We start from the raw sequence: 7,721 nt of genomic DNA on the forward strand, positions 1-7,721 counted from the left end.
GTAATGAAGAGGCAGGTGCACGTTTCCTATGTAAATGCAGCACTAAATATTAAAATTATCAATTCAATTTCAACTTGATACATGAACATTGTTTTTGTGCTTAGAAGGTATTGAAGTGCTGACCAATTATCTTTCTTTTAAATTGTTCGATAAATTAATCAATTTCCATATTTTATTAATGTTGTTTTCTTAAAGCTTTTCACACATCTAGTCTCAACCTTAAAATAATGTAATAATATTGTATACATTATGTAGAGGATGTTTTTAACAATCCTTAAACGTGTTGATGAGCTGAGGATTACCAAAAAACTTCTGTAGAAATTGTTATTTTTCCTTACCTTTAATTGTCCTTAGATGCTTTCGAGCTTGCGGAAATCTAGTTTCTCCATCATTCCAAAATATTTTTCGTTGTTTATTGGTTAACGAAATTCCAGTCTACTATTATTAAAGCTATTGAAGTTTGGATCGTTTTTGAATACAATACCACGTTCAGAATATCATATATGCTAAGAATTTAAGTGATCTTCCAAGTTTGATAATTTATTTCTAATAAGTTGCAATTTTTCTTATTCATGGAAATTTGTCAGAAGACCTCGTGTTTGATTTGGAAAAAATAATAGAAACGCGGTTGTATTTGATCGAAATCTGTGGTTATTCTTCGTTTAAATTCAAATAAAAGGTATTGTTTTCAGTATTTTTATTACAAGGAGTGTTATTATAGCAATTTTTTGTTCAATTTATCATTTAATATTGTTAAAAGCGTCAAAATGGGTGGTGGAACACATTGCACCATAGTAGAGAGGAATCTAATCCTCAAATTAAAGGCAGAAAAAAAAGTGTTTTCTGCTATCCACTATCAAGCTGAACAGGAGAAACGTGGAAGAAAGCGATCCACTTCTACAATTTTTGACACGAGCCTTATAAGAAAGTCGAAAAAGGAGCCATTTCTTTCTTCGAAGGATCTTTAAACTACATGAAAGCATACGTAACGAGTCGCACCATTCGCAACAGACTGATTGAGCACGGCTTAAAAACGCATTCAGCAAGGAGAGTTCCTTTTATGAGCAAGAGGCAACCAGAAAGGCGAATCTGCTTTGCCAAAAACCACCAGACCCTCCAGATAAATGTCCTTTGGTTCGATGAAACAAAAATTGATTTGTTTGGATCTGATGGTAGACCCCATGTAAGACGCCCAAAAAACACAGCATTCGATCCCAAATACACCATAAAGACTATTAAAAACGGAGGTGGCAATATAATGCCATGGGGATGTTTCTCTGCGTCAGGTGTTGGTCCACTTTATTGGATACAAGGCAACATGTGAGCTACAGACTATGTAAACATAATGAAGGAGGTTATGTTACCATATGCCGAAGATGAAATGCCTTTAAAGTGGGAATTTATGCAGGATAAAGATCCCAAACACACATCGAAGCTGGCGTTCCAGGACAATAAAGTCCACGTTATGGATTGGCCAGCTCAGTCACCCGACTCAAACTCCATTGAGCATTTGTGGGGCATTCTAAAAAAACGTTTAAGTGGTTTTCAACCAAAAAATAAGGAGCATTTGTGGGAGAAAGTTCAGAAAGAGTGGTACTCCATTGAGCCAACCATATGCTCCAATTTGGTGGAGTCTATGCCTCGTAGGTGTGCTGCAGTGTTGAAAAACAGTGGTAACGCAACAAAATATTAAAACTAAAAACATTTCATGGTAAATTTTGCTAATCTAGTCATTTTGGATAAAGATTAGTCATTTCGTTTCCAAGTCAAAAACATAAAATTTAACTTCAGCTAAATTTTTTAGCTAAATCAATGAAGTTAAATTAATTTTTGTTTTCTAGTATGTAAGATAGATGTATATATATTAAAGAAAAGTCAAAACTTCCACTCATTACAACGTTCCTTATTAAAAATACGTATTTAAACCCAAAGTGAAAATTCGCTTCTATTATTTTTTCTATCACTGTATGAATGCCAACTGCGGAACGCGATTGGTGTGCTTATACCACTTTTATTATTATCGTAAAACCTAACATAAACATAACTTTTTAGTTAGCAATAACACAAGTTCGCGTTTACAATTTAACAAAACTATTTTATAATCCTTAGCAAATTTCAAAAAAAATTTTAAGGGTACAGAAAAAATTATGTTTGTGTCCACTGTTCCACCAGAACTAAAAATATTTTTATTATGAAGTTTATCCAAATATAATTATTTTTTTGTGGGTAGTTATACTGACATGGACTTGCTAGAGTTAATACAAAATATATGATGATGATGATATATGATACCCTCTCTCCTTTAGTTTCTCCAACTAAAATGAGATGTTTTCGTAAATGTGACTATAATAAACTTCACGATATGATTTCTCATTATAATTGGACAGACTTGTACAATTGTACAGACAATGAAAGTGTCACTGAACTATTCTATACAGTGTTAAATATGTTTTTTAATGACTTCGTACCTGATAGGTTTCTTTCAAACCTAAACAGGGCTCCTTTGTTTACCAATGCGCTTCAAACCTTAAATCTAACACTTACAGAAAGTATAACAAATCGGGTAGACCAGCAGATTTTTCGAAATATGTGGTGGCTCGAACGGATTTTAATGTTCTCAACAGTCATTGCTATTCTATGTATTTAAATCGATGTAAATTTGAATTTTCAAACGATCCGAAACAGTTTTACAACTTTGTTAATGCCAAGCGAAAGTCATCGGCATTGCCCTTATCGGTACGTCTAAACTCAATGGAGGCACCGACAGATTCTGAAATTGATGATTTATTTGCTGAGTTTTTCCAAACTATTTACAGTTCAACAGCTTGGTCAAATTCTAACTACCCTAATCCCTTAAATAGGGCAAATTGTATTTTTTCCCCTGTAATCACCGAAAGCTCTCTCGTAGGAGATTTAGCAACAACAACGCCAACATGTTCTCCCGGTCCAGATGGACTTCCTGGATGTGTGCTTAAGTTTTGTGCGTCAACCATTTGTAAACCGATTCTTAAACTTTTTAATTTCTCTATTTCATCATCAGTTTTTCCTTCTATCTGGAAGGACTCTTTTATTATTCCACTCCATAAAAAAGGTGCGAAGGCGGATGCCCAAAATTATAGAGGTATTTCTAAATTGTCTGCAATTCCTAAAGCCTTTGAACGTATTATCAATTCTCATTTGCAACATTTATGTTCCTCGCTTGTATCACCGTGTCAGCATGGTTTTGTTAAGCGAAGATCGACTACCACCAACATTCTTGAATTGACATCTATTGTAATAAATCGGCTTAAGAAAAAAGTGACTGACATATACAGATTTTAGTAAGGCCTTTGACTCCGTTAACCACTCACTTCTTTTATTTAAATTAGATCAGCTTGGGTTTCCTGGTAATCTATTATATTGGATTTCATGTTACTTGAATGGTAGGACTCAGAGGGTTATATTCAAGAATGCTGTTTCAAAATTGATCTACGTGACATCTGGAGTGCCTCAGGGTAGTCATTTGGGCCCTTTGCTGTTTACTTTGTTTATTAACGATCTTCCCTCAATCATAACACATTCTCGCGTACTAATGTATGCTGGTGATGTTAAGCTTTGTTTATCATATAATGATATAGCGTCGGGGTTTAACTTACAGTCAGATATTGATTGCTTTCATGGATGGTGTGAGTACAACCTTTTAAATTTGAACTGCCTAAAATGCAACGTTATGACATTTTATAGGGGTACTCCTACGTTTATCAGTTACTTTCTTAAAAATACGCCACTTGACCGTATATATTAAGTTAACGATTTAGGTGTTCTTCTTGACCCTAAACTTAAATTTGACTGCCACATTATGTCCACTGTTAACATAGCCATGAGTGTTCTTGGGTTTATAAAGCGTTGGTCAAAAGAATTTGATGACCCTTATACGACCAAATTATTATTTACCTCCCTTGTCCGTCCTCTTTTGGAATATTGTTCGTCGGTTTGGAGTCCACAATATCAAGTGCACATCGACCTTATTGAGTCGGTACAAAAAAAAATTTCTCTTTTTTGCCCTGCGTTGTTTGAACTGGCATCAAAACGTAAGGCTTCCTTCCTACGGGAGTAGATTACAATTGCTTAATTTACATACACTTGTAAATCTTAGAACAATGCTTGGTACTATTTTTATACAAAATCTTATAAAAGGTGAAATTGATTCTGCAGAACTTTTAAATCGCCTAACATCCAACGTTCCCGATAGACTAACACGAAATTATTATCCTCTACATCAAATTTTTGTCTGCACGAGCCCTTTCGCGTTCTATGTAATAACTATAATAAACTTTATCATTTAATTTGCATATCAACTTCTATTCCGGTATTAAAAACTAATAGTTGTACTTTTAATTTTCATTTGTGTGCCGCCTCTATTTGTTTTATGTATCTTCCTCGCGAACTCGCATTTTTTGCCCAAAGTGATAAAAGGGCCCCGCGCATGAGCTCTGTGTCGTTGGGCCACTTGTTTCTACTGTTCGAATTGCATCAAAGTCCATATATAAGTACTAATCACATACTCTCCATCTTCAGTAACACCCCTTAGATAGGTAACAGGTATTTGATTGTCGGTGGAACCGGCTATAGCGTTGTTTAAATTTATTACTATACCTGTATCCCACAAAAATGTGTTGACTAAAGGCTGAATCTATAGGTAGTATAAATTGTCACGTCTTCATGACTAGTCGACCATTTCGAAACAATTAAATAGTCACTTTTGTCTTCTATATGGTAGATGACCAATCCTTACTTTTAAAGTCACAGTCCTAAGATTTAAGCCACAGGAGTTAGTATTAAGAGTAAAAGTTAAGATATAACCAAAATGTTGATATAATAATGGAAATTCTAAATCAACAATAACGCAAATATAAAAGCTAAAAAAATTAAAAAAGTCTTATGCACTTAAATAAAAAATTATTAGGAAATTGTTTTGACCTGTGTTATTTACTGTATTTGCAACTTAGCAAAAATGTTTAAGGTTAAATGCATTGGTCTCGTTAATACCTGTCGATTGACCAAAAAGCTCATCCGTATTAAATCCCAAAACTTTGGCTGAGTAACGGTTATCTGATAGTAAAGGTATATTCTATAGCGTTGTTCCTTGTTTCCATTAGAATAAGAAAACTGCTCTAGCTTAAAAAATCATCGTTTTCATTAAACGCCTCAGTAACTCATTTAAATTTGTAAATATTTTAGCTAAATACTGCAGCAACTTCACAGCAGCAGCAGTACATTTTTCTTTTTAAGAAACATTTATTTTTTGACAACTATATAAACTTGGATGATACTGTTGAAAAGGAGCTTTTATACCATCAAATTATGCACAACTTAAGAAGTGAAAGATACCCTATAACTGAAATGGAAGCCATTATGTTAACTGCTCTTCAAAGTCAACTTGAGCTAGGCGATTTTAACCAAATATTACCGGATTATAGGCTTATCGCAAGCCATTGCTTACCGCCGAGATTTGTTCCAAATATTCCACATGAAGCTGTAGCAATGCATCATCAAAGCCTTCGAGGAATGTTACCAACGGAGGCAAAGAAGGCCTTTCTTAATTTAATACAAAGTTGGCCTCTTCATCGCGCAACCATCTTCGACGTTATGGTAAGCTATTAATTAGAAAAACAAAACAAAGTCAAGCTCAAAGATTTTAAAAAATTACCAAATTAATTATCACTAAGAGTTTCAGATCGTAAAAAGTATGTATCTTCTTAATTCGGTTTACTATCTGAGTATATCTCAGTATTTTTGTTTTATTAAATGTTTTTATGCATTTAGATCTTTTAAAAGCTGCATACTAAAGTTTATTTTTAACGCCTACATACCAGCAAATTTTTGAAGCGCACAGTAAGAAAAAGCTGCGAAGATTGTTAATAGATTTCGAAATATTTATTTATCGATTTTCAAGAAAAAGTTAAACTATTGAAATATTTTTCATAAAAAGAATGCTGATATATTACTTTAGTTTCTTGATAACCTTTCTTTATATTTATACGCGTTAAAAGGATATATTATATGTCTGAAATCTCGGAAACATTTATTCTAAGAGTCTAACCAAAGACCCATAAACACATTAATGTTGTTATATGCAGCTAAACTTTTGTTTGCGCAATAAGTATGGTATCTTGGCTCGGATAAAGTGGAGAGCTTAAGATCTTAAAATATAATACACTTCCATGTGTAGGTAAACACAATGAATGAGCAAGTGCTTATGTTGGAGAAGACGAATTCGGTCCTAAATTATTTCCGAGGTTAGCATTAGATTTAATTGCAGTCCTAAAAAATGGTAAAGGAAATGCATTTGTCAAAATAACTACTATGATTAAATTGGACGTTTATTATTAAGAGTTCAATTTATCAATAACTACTTTATGTACTTACTATTTTTAAACAATATATTACTATTTGTGCTTGAATATAAAACTTATTTACTAAATGGTATGTTTTATTCAGTATAATATTCATAACTACTTGTTGTCTGTTACGATTATTTTTAAAACGATTTTCTAATACATACTTGTTAAAATCGCCCCTCAAATTTTATACCGCCCATATTCGTATAGAGATTTGTATACCGCAAAGGTAAAGTAGCCTCAACAAAAATTATAATTTGTAATACATTTTTTGCACACTTTTATCAAGTAGGCTTTGGGGTGATGTTCCCTGGGAAGATCATGGGTATGCCATTACAGTTCTAATGCGGTCATTAATTAACAAGAATTTTGAGTCGACTTGGCATGTTCCCTATCAGGACTATTTTTCTAACTATTGCTTTTTGTTACATACTCTTTTATTTTATTTTATATTATTGATGTACATTTGTATTTATTATTAGCTATCAGCTATTGATTAAATTTTAAACATATTTATAAGATTAAGAGACAATTTGTATCTTTAGCTAATCGCTTCAGTCGTTCCTTTACTTATGGGATACAATGAGTCCATTTCCAATGCTTAAAATATATGTGTTTTATAAAATCTTTTTTAGTCAGCTTACATTTAATATTAATATGAACCCATTTATGTAATCACTTCTTTAATTTTAACACCTAATTAAGTGCTCTACAATTTATTTTCTTGCCTACTATGTTACTTATTTTTTTTATACCCTTGCAGAGGGTATAACGATTTCAGACAAAAGTTTGAATCGCAGTGAAGGCGACTTTTCCGACCCCATAAAGTATATATATTCTTGATCAGCGTCACTAGACAAGTCGATCTAGCCATGTCCGTCTGTCCGTCAGTCTGTCCGTTCCTACGCAAACTAGTCTCTCAGTTTTAAAGATATCGGGCTAAAATTTTACTAAAAGTCTTCTTTTTATTGCAGGTAGAATATTAGTCAGAACCAGCCGGATCGGACAACTATATCTTATAGCTCACATAGGAACTATTGTAAGCTTTTGATTTAATCACATTTGAAATTAAGTAGACCATCGGTTGTGGTTGCTTTAATCATCTTTATTCGAATGAATGGTTCTCTTAGCCTAAGGCTTGCTAGCTGTCGGCGCAGCGTCAGAACAGCCGTTTTATATATTTTATATATAAGTAAAGTAACAAAATGTAAATCGGGCAGAGAGAGTTATGCATGCACATATGTCTATAAGCGGTATGCTAAGAGTGCAAATCATATTTCGTTTGCACTTGAAATGGTTGTGGGTACTTGGCACTCTGTCGCTGAGTGACAAAGGCAATGC

This window comes from Drosophila biarmipes, unplaced genomic scaffold, assembly GCF_025231255.1.
Source record: "Drosophila biarmipes strain raj3 unplaced genomic scaffold, RU_DBia_V1.1 ptg000022l, whole genome shotgun sequence".
Taxonomy (NCBI): Eukaryota; Metazoa; Arthropoda; class Insecta; order Diptera; family Drosophilidae; genus Drosophila; species Drosophila biarmipes.